This window comes from Medicago truncatula, chromosome 4 (assembly GCF_003473485.1).
Source record: "Medicago truncatula cultivar Jemalong A17 chromosome 4, MtrunA17r5.0-ANR, whole genome shotgun sequence".
NCBI classification, from domain to species: domain Eukaryota; kingdom Viridiplantae; phylum Streptophyta; class Magnoliopsida; order Fabales; family Fabaceae; genus Medicago; species Medicago truncatula.
The window spans coordinates 13349960-13368008 of record NC_053045.1 but is presented as its reverse complement, the minus strand read 5'-3'; the positions used below and the strand labels follow the sequence as shown (position 1 = coordinate 13368008).

At 33.0% G+C, this 18049-nt stretch overlaps 1 long non-coding RNA gene across 3 annotated transcripts; it reads right to left on the bottom strand.

Annotated features, from left to right (window-relative positions):
* Window positions 1-16246: 16246 nt before the first annotated feature.
* LOC11421445 (uncharacterized) lies at window positions 16247-17686 on the bottom strand. 3 transcript variants are annotated; one of them, XR_003011362.2, is made up of 3 exons: window positions 17526-17686; window positions 17253-17425; window positions 16247-16265 (listed from the first exon to the last, which is right to left on the bottom strand). It is a non-coding gene; the product is annotated as an uncharacterized lncRNA (long non-coding RNA). The 3 variants fall into 3 exon arrangements; XR_003011361.2 differs by lacking the exon at window positions 16247-16265 and adding an exon at window positions 16329-16678; XR_003011360.2 differs by lacking the exon at window positions 16247-16265 and having other exon boundaries at window positions 17110-17425.
* Between the last annotated feature and the right edge of the window lie 363 nt (window positions 17687-18049).

The window sequence follows — 18049 nt, the reverse complement described above, 5'->3', positions numbered from 1 at the left end:
TTATTTAAGTTATGAGTTTGTGGGGAAGTATGTCCCTCAAGCTATAAAGTTTCACTTGCTGATTAGTTTAAAGTTATACGCAACACTAAAGTGTGTAGGTTCATCAATCCTACATGGGTCAGTATGTGCACGAAAAGAATATTAGAGTAAGGTCTTACTCTCTCAGATTTAATTGAAACATAAAAGAATTAGGATTTCTAAAATTGTCATCTAAAGGCTGCAACTTTGTGTATGAATCTTATAATTTCATAACATATTCTATATTACCCTAGTAGTTCTACAAACGGGCAACCTTATCTCGTCTACCTTATAAAGGGGAAAAAGAATAAAATTAACAAAAAATTTAATATACAACATTCGAAAGAGAGTTTTCTCTCTTGCTATGTTTAGGGTGGGGTTTAATTTGGGAAAGGCTAGTTTTTTTCCACCATGGGAAAGTTAGTTTTTGACCATTAGATTAAATAGGGAACACAATGTTATTATGGTCTCTCAGCACTAGATCTTTCCCACATCATCTTCCACCACCACCTTTCTCCCCCTACCTTTGTGTCTTTTCCTCTTGAAGCAAAGCAACCTCTAACCATAATAATTGTGGCTTCTACCGTAACAGTTACACGATCTCACACCTCCATTTTTCTTTAATTCCACACTTATACAATACCATTAGACTTATATGTGGTTTCTATATCAATATTAAAAGAATCATCTTTTATCTTAGTCTTCATCCTTATACTCACAAAATCCATAACCTTTTGGTTTCCTAGTTTCTCTATCCAGAACATATGACTGTTAATCTTTTTCATCATTATTTTCATCTTAATACAAAATATCTAGCTACTAATTAACCAAAATAACTCATTTTTCAAACAGTATATGAGATCTTTGGAAGCATCAGTTGCGGCAATTGGGAAGAAAGAGTGGGGAACAAGTGGACCCATGAAGGAACATGGAACATGGAATACAAATGAACAAATCCAGTAGTATAATCGAACATGGTGAAAAATCAAATCCAAAACCATAAAATAAGAGAGAGATAAGAATTTAAAAAAATCCAAAACCATATCAATCTTTGATCAAATAATCAAATTATCACAAAATGTAGAAAGAGTGATGGAGATCTATGTGTTAAACATGATGGTGTGGTGGTTATAATGGTACTGTTGGAAGAGAGAGAGGAGAGGAGGAGGAGTTAGAGAGAGAAAGTGAGAAATCGGTTATTGTGAGGTTGAAGAGAAAGGGAGAACAATATAGTATTGAGGGAGTATGATATGAATGTATTCTTCATTTAATCTAATGGTTGAAACTTGCTTTCCCATAGTGGGAAAAAACTAATCTTTCCCAAATTAAATGTCACCTATGTTTAGTCATAAGACCTAGGTATCACACTTCCAAGTTCAGTAAAAACATTAAGACTTATGCATAATAAAATTAAATAGAGATTATAACATAACTAAATAAAAGTATTGAATTAAAAAGGTCCAATGATAAAATAGAGGTTCATCTCAAAATCCTAAATGGTAACTAAAGATAAAGTTACAAAAGACTGAAACATACTATTGACACTAAGGATGAGGAGAGAGACTCATTCTTTAAAGCTCCTAGTCTTTTTCTTTCCTCTTGAACTGCTTCGTTATGAATGAATAATTATGAATAAAAGAAGTTGTATTTATAGTCTAATTTTTAAGTGGGTTTGGGCAGAAAAATTGGTATTTTTCCTCAAATCCAGGGGAGAAAGTCCTCGTGGTCTTAACTCAGTTGGTATGAACAATACATAAAATATATAAGATCTGAGGTTCAAACCCCGATCACAAAAAAAAATTCAGGGGAGAAAATCAGCAAAAAAATCGTTTCCTCCCATACTCACACGCAATGAAAGAGCTCTGCCCATCATCTATGAGGAGTTGCATATACTTCACCCCTATCATTTACTCTGAAGATGAACCAAAATCATCATACAAAGTCTTCAATACAATACCAATCCAAAAAGAGCACCCTATGGCCGAGAGCACAAGATTGCAGTCCAAAGGCAAGCCGCATCTTACAAACCCTTAATGTGAATTCAAGAATACATAATTGGAATATAGTGTATTTTTTTTTTTTTTTGAAGGATTTGGAATATAGTGTTAAAAGCCATCATTAGAATGTTTTATTCTTCCAACCTTTGCAATTACTAGTCTTCATCATCCTTGAATATATTAAAAAAAAGCTTGTGTGCACCATCTAACTATGCTTCAAGAAATTTTATAAAACTAACGTCACAAGGAAAGGGGGATGCCACACATATACTTCGTACCAGCCAATTATACGCTGAATGACCAAGCATCATACCAAACCCATGGCAAAAATATCAACATTAGAGACGCCAAATACGATGCCATTAGAGTTTATACATTTCCTTTAATTAAACAACTCTAGAAATAAATCAATAAAAAAAAACCATCGCATGATGAAGCACACCAAAACATCTCAAAAGGATTTTGGAAGACCGTGAATGAAGACTAAGAGGCCTCCGAAGACATCTCAGTTTTTCAGCCCAAACCTACTAGAAAATCAGCCTATACATACAACTCCTCTTATTCACAATTATTAATTCATAACAAAACGGTTCAAGAGGAAGGCAAGTGCTAGGAGCTTTAAGGGAGGAGTCTCTCTCCTCAACCTTAGTCTCCATGATATGTTTTATTTCTTTGTAATTTGTCTTTAGTTACCATGAATAGTTAAACCCTAATTGGATAGGGTTCTATGATGAATCTCTATTTTATTTTGTAGGACTAATTTTAATTAATTCTTTTATTCAATTATTTTATGTATCCTGTTTAATTTTATCATGTAAAGGTCTTAATGCTTTCATCAAACCTAGAGAGGTGACATACCTAGAGAAGATGTATGAACTTAGAAATAGGCCGAAATCCTATTCCGAGTTGCAGTCTTCTGGCTGAGTCGATCGATGGACGTTGATACCCAACATCGTCCATCCTCCTTGTCTCTTTGTGGTTGAGTCGTCAGTTGATTTGATTTAGTTGATCATTCAGATCTAATAACGTGACATCGACCCGAACCCTGAACAGATTGAGATTTCCACCATTGTAGCTGACTGCAGCTAATATCGTTTTCGGATCTACTGGATAAATGTCCATTGGTTCTAATTTACACCATACGAAATTAAAACGATCAATAAAAAATTCATTCAAACATTTCATCAAACACTTGGAGTGCAAAATATACATAAACTCCAAAACTAAAAACTAAAACATAAACATGTAAACATTTAATCAACTTAATTCTAGTCTAACAAGGATTCATAACATAAACATGTAAACATTTAATCATTAACTATAAATAAAAAAATTAAAATTTACATAAACCCTAAAACTAAAACATTTTTAATTTAAGAGGAACGTTGTAACATATTAACATAAAATGTTAATGGTAATGGATTATGAAAACTTACTTGTTATTGAAGTGGTGTCTGATTTGAATTTGAAGAAATATGGTGTTGGATGTTTTGAGATTGTTTAGAGATTGAGTTTTGGGAAATGGACGAAATAAACTCTACTATTTCTGCTTTAAGAAGACGTAGCAGTAGTTAACTACAGCTGAGGTAGCGGCAGTTAACTCACGCTGGGTACGGAGCAGAAATTAACTACCACTATGGTTAATTTTAAAAATTGGGGTGAAAATGAGCAAAAATAAAAGCGAGAAGAGCGATTTTCAACTTCTTCTAATATATTGGGCCTTTTCCCTTTGTTTGGAAGTGTAGTTGTTGGAATTCAGCTCATTACTCAAATGGATTCGCTCATTTCCAAATAAATGACCGAAATGTCCCTACGCATGTTAACATGCGCTAGTGCAAATTATAACGTAACTTAAGATAAGTAGCGTGACTTAACATGCACTAGTGTTATTTGTGAGTTATTGTTGAATGCTTAGCGCAAGTTAAGATGCGTTAGTGTATTGTGAAATGTGAGTTAACTCATGCTAGTGCTATCTACCTACGCAACTTAAGTCACGTTGCCCTTACAACTAGCGTGAGTTAACTCACGCTGAGCCCTACGCCTACTGAAATGAAAAACGAAACTACCAGCAAAACTAACAAAAATGAAAAAGTTTTGACGGTACATTACCTGTTGTTTGATGAGCGTAGAAACTTATTTCCTGACGATTTGCAATGATTTGGAATGAAGATTTTTACCCAAAATTTTGCACTTTTGGGGTTTTTGGAGGTGGAGGGAAAGAAAAAATGGAGTTTTATGGTTGCATGCTGGGTTTTGAACGAAAATAGTACTTAACGCAAGTTAACATGCGCTACGTGACTTAACTCACGTTGCGTGACTTAAGTTACGTTCTCCTTATAACTAGCGCATGTTAACTCACGCTATGCAAGTTAACATGCATAGGGGCATTTTTCGACTTTTACTTTGGGAATGAGCGGTATTGTTTAGGTAATGAGCAGAATTCATGTTGTTGTCCCACACTTAATTGTTGTTGCCCATAGTTCTTGATTTACGGTGTATCAGTATATGTTTGTATAATACTTGTTTTCATGAATTATTAACACAAGCATAGTTTTTTATTTTATTTTTAGGAACAAGCATAGTCTTAAAATGAGGTTTCATTTCGAGTTGGAAAAGTATTTAATCTCACGTCTATTACAATTTTAGTGAGTATAATTAATTTTTGGTCTCTCTTTTAGTTAAATTTTAGTGACTATTATAATTTGGTCTCTTTGAAGAGTTATTAAAAAATAAAAGATGAAAATAGTTAAATATGGTTATATTTAAGACTTTCATTATAGATAACTTTTATTTGTTGAAGGGATTATAAATAACATTTTATCTATTCCTTAAAAAAAAAAAACATTTTATCTATTGATATTTCATGTAGGAGTATTACATTGGTGCAGCCCAAAATTCATATACACAATATAATTGACAAAAGATTCAATTTTTATAACAAAAGAAGTTAAGTTTTCATCAAGAATGTCCCCGTAAACATAACTCAGTTGGCAGGGACATGCATTGTTATATGTAAGGGCCGGAGTTCGAACCCCGAACACCTCACTTATTCATCTTGAAAAAGGTGAATTCTAGCCACTAGACTACTTGGACAAAAAAAAATTCATCAAGAATAGTTCAAGATTAAAATTAGACTTAATTAATGATTTGGTCCCTTAAGTTATTTGTTGGTTACATTTTGATCTCATAAGTTATTAACATTACAATTTGGTCCCTTAAGTTAGTATATGTTAGCCAAATAAATCTTCACTATCAGTCTTTTGCCAAAACGTTAAATAGGCACATGTGAACGGTGACGTGACAACTTGCAATGTGTATCCACCTTAGACATTGGTTTAACAGTTTTGACAGTGAGGATTTATTTTGTTGACGAAAGATGACTTAAAGGGATCAAATTGTAATGTTAATAACTTATGAGACTAAAATGTAATCAACAAATAACTTAAGGGACCACGTCATTAATTAAGCCCTTAAAATTATGAAATGAAATTTAAGTAAAGGAAAAAAGGTTGGCATTGGCAAGGAATATTTTTGAATTGAGGACATACAGATGCAGATAACATAACTTAACGCCAAAAATAAAATTACTCAAGTTGGCATCCCAATACAGATATGGCTGCAACAATGTGGGTATGTTGGAAGAAAAAGTTAGTGTGCACTTCACATCATGGCTGCAAATTTGTTTACTTGATCAGTAACAATATTTGGATTTGTTCCAACATCAAATTGAATAGGAGTCTCTCTTTAAAGAAAGAGTGCTTATAATACATGTACGTAGTTTGTCTTTTGCTTTGTTTTTAATGCAGGAATCAAAAGTTGAGGACTTGAGGATCATTGTGTAATTTAATGAAATTACTAATTTATAAAGTTTGTACAGAAAATGACAATCAATGCAATTGGGACTTTGGTGAAAAGTTCAAACAAAACAAATATAAAAATAGTATTCTGGGAGGAGGTTTAATAAAGTTTTATAATTTTATAAATTTTATTTGTTAACATAAATTTTTTCTTTCTTTCTTAGAAAGTGTCCTTTGAGCAAATAGCTTTGTTGAATATTTTTTTTATTATATATAAATAAACAAATAAGTATATATATATATAGGGGTTTGTTAGAACACACCCACTAGTTTTTATGTGGGAGTGTTCTAGCAAAGCTACACCTTAAGGTGTATTTAACCACTTTTTAGTTATTCACTTGCTAAAATACTCCTTCTAAAAAATAAGTGGGTGTATTCTAGCAAATGCCTATAGAATTTGCTAGAACATACCCACTTGTTTTTTTTAGAAGGTGTGTTATAGCAACATACACCTTAAAGTGTATTTATTAACTTTTTAGTTATAACTTGTTAAAACACTCCCACGTAAAAACTAGTGGGTGTGTTCTAGCAAATCTCATATATATATATATAAGGTTTGCTACAATAGACCTTTTTTTTTTTGTGAAGGTCTATTTTAGCAATCAATACCTTTTGAGTTGGACTAAAATACCCTTTTTTTCTTTTTGGAAAAATCAAAATTCAAGAACAAAGCAGTAATTTACTCTTAATGATTTTAATTCTCATTTTTGAGTGACTTTTTCCGTCCCCTTCATTCTATTGGTTCCCATTTTTTCTGCATTTTTTATTGCTACTGTTCTTCCTTCTCTCTTTCATCGACCCTTTCTTCCCAATCTGCCTCTGTTATTTCATTTTGTGAATTCATCGTTGTCTTAATTACTTTATCAAACAAGTGCCAATAGCTCAATACAATATGAACACAATCACATATCTTCTCAAAACAATCATCCTTCGACTCTTTTGAAACCATGAGAGCCCACATGCCACAAAACCACCATACAGTACTCTTTTGAACAACCTTGGTGATGACTTTTGAACAACCATGAGAACCCACCTTATGTTTTTAATTTATTGATGAAAATTATTTATCCCATGAATTTTTAAATGTGGTTTTACATATAAATGAAAAATATATTTATGGGTTTCAGATCGTCGTCGATGAAGCGCCTCAGCGACTGTCCTTTCATAGTCATGGTGTGTTGATTATATTGTCGTCACTGGTTTCGTTCAACGTCGTTGTTGTCTTGTAGAGCTCTGGTGTTGACGCGATTATGAGTTAGTCTTGATCTGGTTTTTGCTATGTTTTTTTTTTTTTTTCGTTTTTGATTATTAGTGTTTGTTTTCGTTTTGTTCCGTGGAGATGAAGATGGGGTGGTTACTTTGTTTCGGCTCTGTGATTTTGTCTGAAAATCATGAATCTGGTTTTCTGGATTAAAGATATGGGTTCTTTAGTTATGTTGTTGTTCTGTTGGATGCATATCTCGATTTAACACAATTGGTTTTATCCTAATGTTGCTCGAAAGGGCTAGGTGTGTAGATGCTCCGTGTTGACGGTAGTAGTCATTCATCATACCTAAAAGATTTTATCCACCGTGGTTGCTTCTTGCATTGTTGGTGGACAATGATAGATTTATGTCGTTTGTTCATCCATTGATTTGGACTGCGACTGAAGTTTCAAGACCACTGCGACTTTATGGATTCGGTTTGTAATTGGTTGCTCTGACTCGAAAGGGCATTTATGGCCTGCTGATACTTTGAAGATAGCTGTTGCAACTTGGGTTGTTTCTGTGTTGGCAGACGATCCATACGCCTATTTAAATGCTCAGAATATTCATTATGCATTTTTTTGCAACTCAGTTTCGCCCCCTTACGTTCGTTGGACTATCGCGCCCAAGGTAGATAAACTCGAGATCCTAAGTAAGATCGGGTAGGACCCATGAGATCGTGAATCGGGGGATCGTAAGATCCTACCAAATTTAGAAATTCGTATAAATTGCATATAAATTCATACATATTCATATGAAGCAACATAATTTAATAGAAAAAAAAATTAAATAACACTCAAATTCATTAATAGAAAAAGAAAAAAAAACATCCCCGTGAGTAGGGTTGGGAATAGGCCAGGCCGGCCTACAGGGGCCTACGGCCTGGCCTGTTTTGGCCTGGCCTGGCCTGGACTGTTTAGTAGATAGGCCTAGGCTTAGGAGTTTTAGAAACCCTGTTTAATTAAATAGGCCAAGCTTAGGCTTCAAAAAAAGGCTTTTAAACCTAATAGGCCGGCCTATTAATACTTATTTATTAAAAAATATTTTTTTATATTAAAATAATTGCATATATTAAAAATATAAACATCTTTTTCTCTATCTATTAGTCCTTTAATAGGCTTTGTTGTTATAGGCTTTTATGTATGCTTTAATCTAATTGAAATTTACTTGTAGTGAAATAGGCTTTTAAGTAGGCTTTAAGACATGTTTAACCTATTTAGTAGGCCAGATGAACTATTTGATGGCCTTAATGTGAAGTAGGCCTGTAAGTAGGCTTTCAGGCCAGTCCAGGCTTTTAAATAGGCCAGGCCAGGCCTAGAAAAACAGCCTATGATAGGCCATAGGCCAGGCTCAGGCTTGTGATTTATTTCGTAGGCCAGACTCAGGCCTATCAAAGCCTGGCCTGGCCTGGACTATTCTCACCCCTACCCGTGAGCTAATCTTAGTTGGTAGGGATATTGCATATTATATGCAGGAGCCGGGGTTCGAACCCCGGACACTCCACTTCTCCACAATTAAATTGTGTGAGCTCTAGCCACTAGGCTACTTGACAAAAAAAAAAAAAAAACACTTAAAAATTTCAAAATAGTACTCATACAACTCCATAACAACAATAAAACTTAATCATAATTAACTTAAGAATGAAGGATTATTTTTTTTTTTTTTTATGTAAGAATGAAGGACTGTTGTCTGCAGAAGTAATAGGTAGAATACTGATTAAATAAGTAACGAAAGAGAGGGAGTTGAGTGCTATGAATATGAAAATTGCATTGGTAAGGTTCCATGATTTATGGGTTTATTGAAAAATTTCCCTAATTATTGATAGTGGTTGTATTGGGAAGATCTTCAATAATCAATGAGTTTAATGATAGGATTTGAAACCGTTTAAGAGATTAAGAAGGATGAAAAACATTTTTTTTTTTTTTTACTTTCTGATTGGAAAAATTCGTTTTTGGCGAACTGGATCACGAACCAGACCCGGTAAACCCGAATTTATGGAAAACGAAACACCAACTAGGTCGCGAATCGACCCGCGAACTCGGTTTTATGGGTTTCCAACATAACTCGTCCAGATCTACATTTCCACCGCGTCCACGTCTTTGCGCGGCGATCCAAGCCGTTCTGACCAATTTCTGATTCCGGCCACTCACACTGCAGAAGGGTGATCCCCCTCTTTCATCGAAGGCTCTTAAGTAGAAGTTGGAAGGGTTTTGGCCACATCTGAAGCCTTGGTCCATCACTCCCCTTGGCAGGGGTTACTTCAAATTCAACTTCCACTCCATTGAAGAGATGAAGAAGGTATGGGCATTGGGTGTTGTTCAGTTAAAGCTAGGAATATTAAGATTCTTCTGCTCGTCTAAAGACTTTGATCCTCAAAACCAGATTCAGTCACACGTGCAGTTGTGGGTAAGGCTCATGAATCCCCCTCAAGAATATTGGAGGAAGACCACACTATTTGAAATCGCATCCGGTATTGGTACCCCTCTCACTATAGATGAAGGCACACAATCCCGTCTTTTTGGGCACTATGCACGTATTCTCGTGGATGTGGATATGTCCGGTAAGCTGTTTGATTCGATGGTGGTTGAGAGGGAAGGTTTTGCCTTCCCGGTAGCTGTGGAGTATGAGCGTAAGCCTTCATTTTGTTATCACTGTAAGTTGTTAGGTCACTCTATTCAGCATTGCAACCGCATTAACAATATACAACATCATGCCGTTCCCAAAAATCAACAGGAGAAACCTATTCAACAATCTAATATGCCCAATAAGGATGCCTTAGTCAATACTACACAACAACCATTACACTTAGAGTCCTCCTCTCTTAGTCATGTTGTGGATGTGGTAAATATTGATATGACCCTTGGGCAGTTGGCTGCTAAACAGACGGTTGATTTGGTTACTCAAATAGATATTTGTCTTGTGACTAACATTGATTTTGAGGATTGTGTTGCTAATTTAAGTATTGATTTGCAGAATTCATATGCTTTACTGAATGATGAGAATATTGAGGTTCCGGGGGATGATTTCTCTACAGATGTGGAGAACATAAATGTCTCATTTGACTCGCAAAATGTTGTCTCTGAAGCTGCTATTGTCTCTCCTTTAGAGGTTGTTGAGGTAGTGTCTTTTTCTCGTGACAAGGCACATACTTCTATTGAAGAAAGGCCCTCAAAGGTTGTGGATCCGGTTACTCTGTTACGTTTGGCTAATACTCCAGTTCTCACCCCTTTGGCTTTGCCTAGCAGTTCTGTTCTAAGGTTTCCTGCAGAGCCAGGTGATTGTGTTCATATTGCAGCTATTGATGCTAGTGTCAAAGTTACTCTTGACAACACCGCCTCTCATCCATCTATGCCGCAGCCTATAACTACCTACTATGATAGTTTGACAAGTGACAAGCTCCCTTCAAACCAAAATTTGGTTCATGCCTTCAAACCCTCTCTCCATTCTGCTGCAGCGCTTAGGAGTGTGCAAATTCTCTTTAAATTCTGGGGGGCTGAAGTTGAGGAAGAGGACATTAATGAAGCCATCACATCAACCTTTGAGCAGCACTATCCAAGTCTATCAGAGAGCAATAAGGCAAAAAACAAGGGACTATTATTTTTCAATAGTAATAAAAGACTGCCAGAGAATAATAATAGTGCCTTGTTTTTTTTTTTCAAATATATTTATTATTATTGAAAAAGCACTAGGCACTATCCATTGATAAATAGAAAAAAATACGGGACAAGTTTTTATCAAGAGAATGAAATACAAGACTGTGGTTGGGGGCAGGACCTGACCCAATGAACCACAAAAGCAAAACCCAACAATTTGGTACAAAAATGGTAATAATAATAGTCCTTTGTTTTTCAAGGGACTATTATTTTTCAATAATAATAAAAGACTGTGGTTTTTCAATAATAATAATGCGCCTAGTGCTTTTTCAATAATAATAAATATCTTTGAAAAAAACAAGGCACTATTATTATTCTCTTGATAGATTTAGGATGAATCGAGGCTAACTCTAACCGAAGATAATTTACAATAAATTCCTAAATCATTTTTCTTGGCTTTTTCATTTGATTTTATTTTTGAATAAGAACATAAGAATTTTTCTTTTAAATATAATGTTTGTGAACACTCACAGTGGTTGTTAAACTTCACATGGAAGGATGTTTCAGTTAAGCTCATCTGGTTTGTTTGTTAAGTTTTTTAATGGAAAGCTATTCCTAAGAGATAGGTGTGACCATCTGGATGGTATTCTTGCATTGTATTCTAATTTGATGGTCAAGATCGGGTGGTCTATACCATTATCTAGTGAGATTTATAGCATATCCAGCGTATGACGTCGCCTGCTCTTTGATCCTGGATTGGACCTGATTCTAGTCGAAATAAGCCTTAGCCTAGTTCACAATAGTTGCCCCCTAAGCTATAGCTTGAAAAATTTAGGATGTAGCTTGGGAGAAGTCTTCAAGAGGAACCCGTCTTTAATGACAAGGGATGTGTTGAACTCCAGTACTCGGACCTTGTTGGGTTGTGTCGAGCATGCTTTGGATGACCCATTAATGTTTTCGGTTTCTCTTTGTCTTGGGCTTTTTAGCCAGTTGTAGATGGTGTGATTCATTGACCATTTTAGGCGTATCCAACTGGTTTTTATGGAGAATATCAGTTTTCCATCCTAAGGCTTAAAAGTCCATTGTGGATGATACTATCTCTTTAGGGTGAATGGTCTATCATAAGGAGAGGTGTACTGACCTTCTCGCTCTTGTTGATTGATCTTTTCACAACTAGATGGGGGTCCAGCCTCTCTACCTAGTAGAATTAAAGGTCTGTCATGGTGATGTCGCGACCTTTATTGTGTATACTTTTGCTAGATAAAATATTTCTAGGTTCTGCTTCTATGAGTTGGGTTGTCTTAGGTTGGGCTCTCTCATGGGTTATGTTCTCTCTTGCCCCCTCAGACTTTTGGCCTTTATTTAGTCCACCTGCTATGGGGAAGGTGACATTAGTCCATTCATTCTGAAATTTGTCCGGTGTTATCTTCCTTTTGCCACATATTAGTCATTTCTAATTTCACGTCTGATCAGTTTTCATTCGTTGGGTTTCCCCATGAAAGGTTTCTGATATTATAGTCGCGTCTCTTCGAGGCCCTTTTCTCTTGTGCGGTGATGTGAGGATTAGGCAAGTGTACCAAATCATTTACCAAATAATAAAGTGATAATTAGAGTATCGTATCCACATGGATTGTCGTTTTGTCCAAACAATTTGCGTTTCTTATTTTAAGTTGACGATATAAAATAAAAGAGTAAAGGGTTAGAGATTACAATTTTTATCTGTTTGCAACAGAGCAAGTTACCTGTTTTGGTTGCAGTATTAGGCTCTGTCACAACCTAAGTACCTAATCAGGGGTTGCGCTACTACAGAAATAAACTTAATCCTAATAAAACTTAATAGTGAACAGAAAATAAATATCCAAAAAAATAAACAGAGGTTCATCTTAGAACTCTAACATAAAAAGATTTAGTTACACATGGTAATTAAAAACAAATTACTAAAGATAAAAACATACCCTAGAAAAACATGGAGAAGATAGAAACTCCTCCAGAAGCTCCCAGAATTGCCATCCTCTTCAATTGCTTATAGTGAGAGTTTTTGAATGAGGAGCGCTGGTATTTATAGTGAGAGTTTCTACCTGGGTTTAGACTAAAAACACAGGCTTTGCCACAAAAAGCAGGAAAAGACGCTTTCGCCCCGCGCATTTTGGATGCTCGTGGCGCACAACGCACGTCCTAGGCGCATGTGAGTGCTGCTTGCACCATGCCCTAGGCGCATATGTGTGTGTCTTCCAGACCCAAATTCTCCGTTCTTTCGTCGTTTTAGGTGTTTTCTTCCGAATAGCTTGCCTCGGGACATGGGAACATAATTCATCTCTCTACAAAGTCTCCTAAGGCCCTCTTGAATCTTCATTCTTAATATTTACAAATTCTTCAAAAATCTTTGAATGTTCATGATGTGCCGATTTGCATGAGATCTTCGTGATAAAATGATATGTGTTTAATAACAAATACATGAGATGACTCATATATATGTGCCTGAATATTCTGAATGATGATGTAATATTAATCTCGCTTGTGTGGTTTCTCATAGTCGAATATGATGATACTATCCAACTTAGGCTCCATGGAAAGTACCAACATTATAATAATTTATTTTGTTAGTTTTTGGTGTCATTTGTTTAACTTTTTTATCTTAAATTTTATATTTTGGATGTCCTTCACTTTCATATATTTTTTTTTTGTCAAGGAAAAACTATAAAATTAAGAGCCACTTATTATATTTCTTTATTATTTCTCTATGTTCAAATTCATTTTTCATTTTTCATCTTTTTTCTTTTTCTAATTTACTTTCTCTCTTCTCATGAAAGAAAGAAGAAAAATATCCCTCTTTGAAACCCCCATCAACCCACTTTTTTTACGATGTTGTGCCTCTGATCTTATTAGGCTATCCCACTAAGTCACAAATACAAAGAGTCTCACACTTAAAAGAGCGATGATAATGTGTCATAGGGGAGTTAAACTTTTACGTTGGATGCAAGAGTGGATATTAAACAACATATTAGTGAGATGACCCATATACCTATTGTCTTAAAGTTTTGGGTCAAAATATGGTCTCAATCTCATTTGTGGGGATTCTCTTAGCCAAATGTAATGATCTAACTCATTGTATACTCCCGCAGAACTATGAACATTACGATGGATTGATTTCATTGCTTTTTTATGTCATTTGCCTAATTTTTTTTATTTTAAATAAAATAATTACTTCAATATTTTTATTTCAATTTCCTTCACTTTTGGTCTTTGGTGGGGAACAAACCATGTGAAAGTCAATGTGTTATGATGAATTGATAAAATACGTACTTATATTATTTTAAATTCCTTTCGATTTGCTCTTTGATAAATGAGTTACATTGTACGCAACAAATTAAAAAAATTTACAAATTTTGATCTACAATAGATGAAATATGTGGAAATGCAAATAAAGAAAATAATGGTCAATTTTTTTTTTGACAAAAAAATAATGGTCAAAGTTAAAATTTAAAATGCAAGAAAGTCTGCATCATTATTTACTTTAAAATACATGTTGCCATATACATCTTTGCATTGAAACCATTTCATTGTCATTGATATTGCTATAAATACGATAATGAGAGGTTAATGGTGTTATATATTTCTAAAAAAAATTTGATTAGAAATATGATTTTGTAAAATTTACATTTCTATGTTATCATAGTGAATGAAGTCACAATTGAATTTTGAGTGAAGATAAAATTTAGTTTTGTATAAAAATTGAGACCTAATTTAGTTGCTAAGAAAAATAAAAGCACCTTTTTAGTTCCAAAAACAAATTTGAAAATTTAGTCTCTATCTCATTATACTTCAAAATATTTTTTGCGAGGGCATAAAATTATTATTTTTAGTCAGAGATATAATTGTACCAATTTTTACTTATTATTTTCAATGACATAATTATAAATTTTGTATTATTGTCAAGACATAATCGTATTTGGTTGTAGAATCCATTAACGATACGAAGGTGAGCTAATGGACGAGAAATGTTTTTTAGTTAATCCTCTATCAAATCTCTTTCCATGAGAATAAGAGGGTTCACACAAAAACAAAAATAGTTACTCCACATCCACGACTTTCATTTTATCTTGATTTAATGAATTAATTATATTTTAAACAACCCTTATATTAATACACCAATTATTTTCAAACACTCATTTAACACCCCATTTAATTTTATATCTTCTGCCCCATTTTTTGGGTACTATTTGTTATATTATTTTTTCTAATATTTTTGTATTATTTCTTATTATGTGATTGTTTGAAACTTTAATAACTAAAAATGAAAACAAAAACATATGTACTAATCGAATAATAATAATAATAATAAATAATACAAATGCAGAAAAATGCATCCATCATCACCATGTCTACTGTCTAGTGACAATAGATGATCATGTTTGATACATAAAAAACAAACGAAAGACGAACAACCAAACTCCTAAATTATTGGTTTTGGACCCATTGAAAAAATTGAGTAGCGAGCATTTTTTTTAACAAATAGTGAGCACGGTTGAAAACCCAAAAATACAATAAAAATGGAAAGAATTTTGAATTCTATGGGCATCATGTGAAGAAAAACGGAAAAAAAAAAGTTATAAAATATCACAATCGTTTTAATTTTTTCCATAAATAATATGATCTTAAATAATATTTTTTATGTACCATTAATTCAATCATTCCATTTATAAACAAAAAGAACTTTTTTAACCCTTCAAATCACAAATGTTTTTTTTATTTTTTTTTGCTTCTAGAAATAGTTTGAACTTGTTTTTTTGGAAAGAAATAATATCCACTTAATCAATACTTTTTAATTTTTATACACCACCAAATCATTCTCTATAGAGAAAAATAAAAATGTTTTCTTTGACCCTTAAATGATGTTTCCTATATTGAATATAAACATTGATTCTACTAACTTTGCTTCCTTATTAAATTACAACAGCTATCTTGGTACATAATGTATTTGGTTTTTTTTATCTCTTATTTGCACATCTTATGACTAATTTAGATGCTATCAATAATTTTATTTTTATTTTTTTTATTTTATAGATAGAAAAAACCTTAAATTTTGCCCATTAATTTTTCAAATTACATGAAATAAATATCATTTATTTCCAAAAAATTATAAGTATAATTCAACATTCCCTTAAAAATCTTGTAAAAAAGAAACATTCCCTTAAAAATAAAATTATAATTCAACCTCAATCTTGAAAGGTAACTTTTTTGTTTGTGAAGAAGACATTCTCCAAAAAGTAATTTACTACGCCAATATTTTTTTATAGACAAAGACAATGTTCATTGTATATATGGAAACACAATCAATTTTCATAAGAATTTATAATTTTTTTTTAAATATTATGTTATTTGGAAATTATTTATTATTTGGAACAAATATCAAGTAATAACATTTCCTTAACCATAAATTTATGACACATTTCATATAGAGCTGGAAACCGAGATTATGTGCCAAGAGAAATCGTTATTATTGCATAATATTTATTGAAGCATTTGATACATATGATTGAGTCATGAGTGACACACCTTCATAGTAAATTTAAATGACGTTAATATGTTTCCAATTGCATAAATCTTGCTCAAATTACATGATGCGAACCAATTGTATGTTTTCTTTAAACAACATATCATATATTTTAAAGGCTAACAATATAATAAAAAATACATAGCAAAACCAAGGCTTCAAAATACTAAAGCCAAAGAAAAATGGTTTCACACGTACATGCTAGAATAAAAGGCACATAAATACAACCAAAATGAAAAACAATCACAAAAATTACACTTGAAATCCAAAGGGTGCACACAATAGAAATCTGCAAGCACTCACTATCCCCTCAAACCAAAGCCGAAAATAGCATTTCTACGCGATTAAACTTCCATGATCTTTTATGGGAGGAAGAGGTAGATGGAAATAATGAAAAACAAATTGTCTTGATTGGCTAATACAAAAACTATGAGTCATGAATCATTCTAATTGGTTGATTAAAAGCATCAAATACAATGGACAATGTGAATATGCCACATGTACTTTTTATTTGATGCAAGGAAAATGTTTATAATAAAGATAAAGATATACATTCTTGTCTTAACTTTTATAAATTATAAATATAGTAAAAATTTAAATTGCATACATCATATTGCAACGTTATTTAATGAGCATAGTAAATTATTTGCATGAACTTCTTGCATAAAAGTCTTGGTTTAATCATTTTTAACATTTTACTAAATATATATTAAATATAGAAGTATAATAATTAAGGAATTTACATGATCATATATTGCATTTATTTATTAAAGTAGTTTTTTGGTTTGTTACATTTACTAAAGTAGTTTAATATAATTCCGTTATGATGTTGTTTTAATGATATTATTTAAGAACAAAGGTAAGAATACATGTGAATAATATCATAATACACTTTTGAGATTGTCATGAAAATGAAAAGGTCATACAAACATAAATCAAGTTTTGAAGTAAAATGTAAAAGTTTTTACATTATTATATAAAAATCAAACCTTATGCTTAGAGTTGACATAGTTATTGTTGCACATAATAGTTACACTTTTGTGTGTCGACAAACATCACAAATCTTTTTTCCTGACGAGACAACACAAATTTGCGATGCACTTCAAAAAACGAGGTAAAGGCACCTTTGGACAATCATCATCAGAAACACATCCAAGGACAACTGCAAGGTCATATAAGAAAAAAGAATGTTACTTCAAGGTGATATAATATTGTTTATAAGATATATAGAAAATTTATAACTTGTTTGAAAAATCACAAACCCATATTTGCTTCAACAAGAAATATGAAATTAGAGAAGATCAAAGCATAAACAAACATGAGAATGTGAACCATATTTTTCTTCAATTGTATGTAATAAACACATTTTCTTCAATGCTTTATAAAGAAATTATCATGCTTTGTTAACTTTAGTTAAATAGTTTTTAGCATTTAATGAAGGGTTGGGTAGGTAAGTGGTTTGAGCTAAAGAATAAGAAGTTGAATTCTGCTCATCATCCAAACAGTATCGTTCATTCTCAAAGTAAATGTCCAAAATGCCCCTGCGCATGTTAATATGCATATCGTGACTTATGTTGCGCTAGTTATAAGAGGAACGCAACTTAAGTCACACAGCGTGACTTAAGTCATGCTACATGCTATTATTAGCCCAGGCAGAACCTCATCATGCATCATTTTCAAACACAACATTAATGTGGTCAAAAAACGTGTAAAATAGTGTTAAAAACGTGTGGATTGAATGTTAAAAAACAGACCACAGACCAAAAAACGTTTGTTCTTCAGTTCT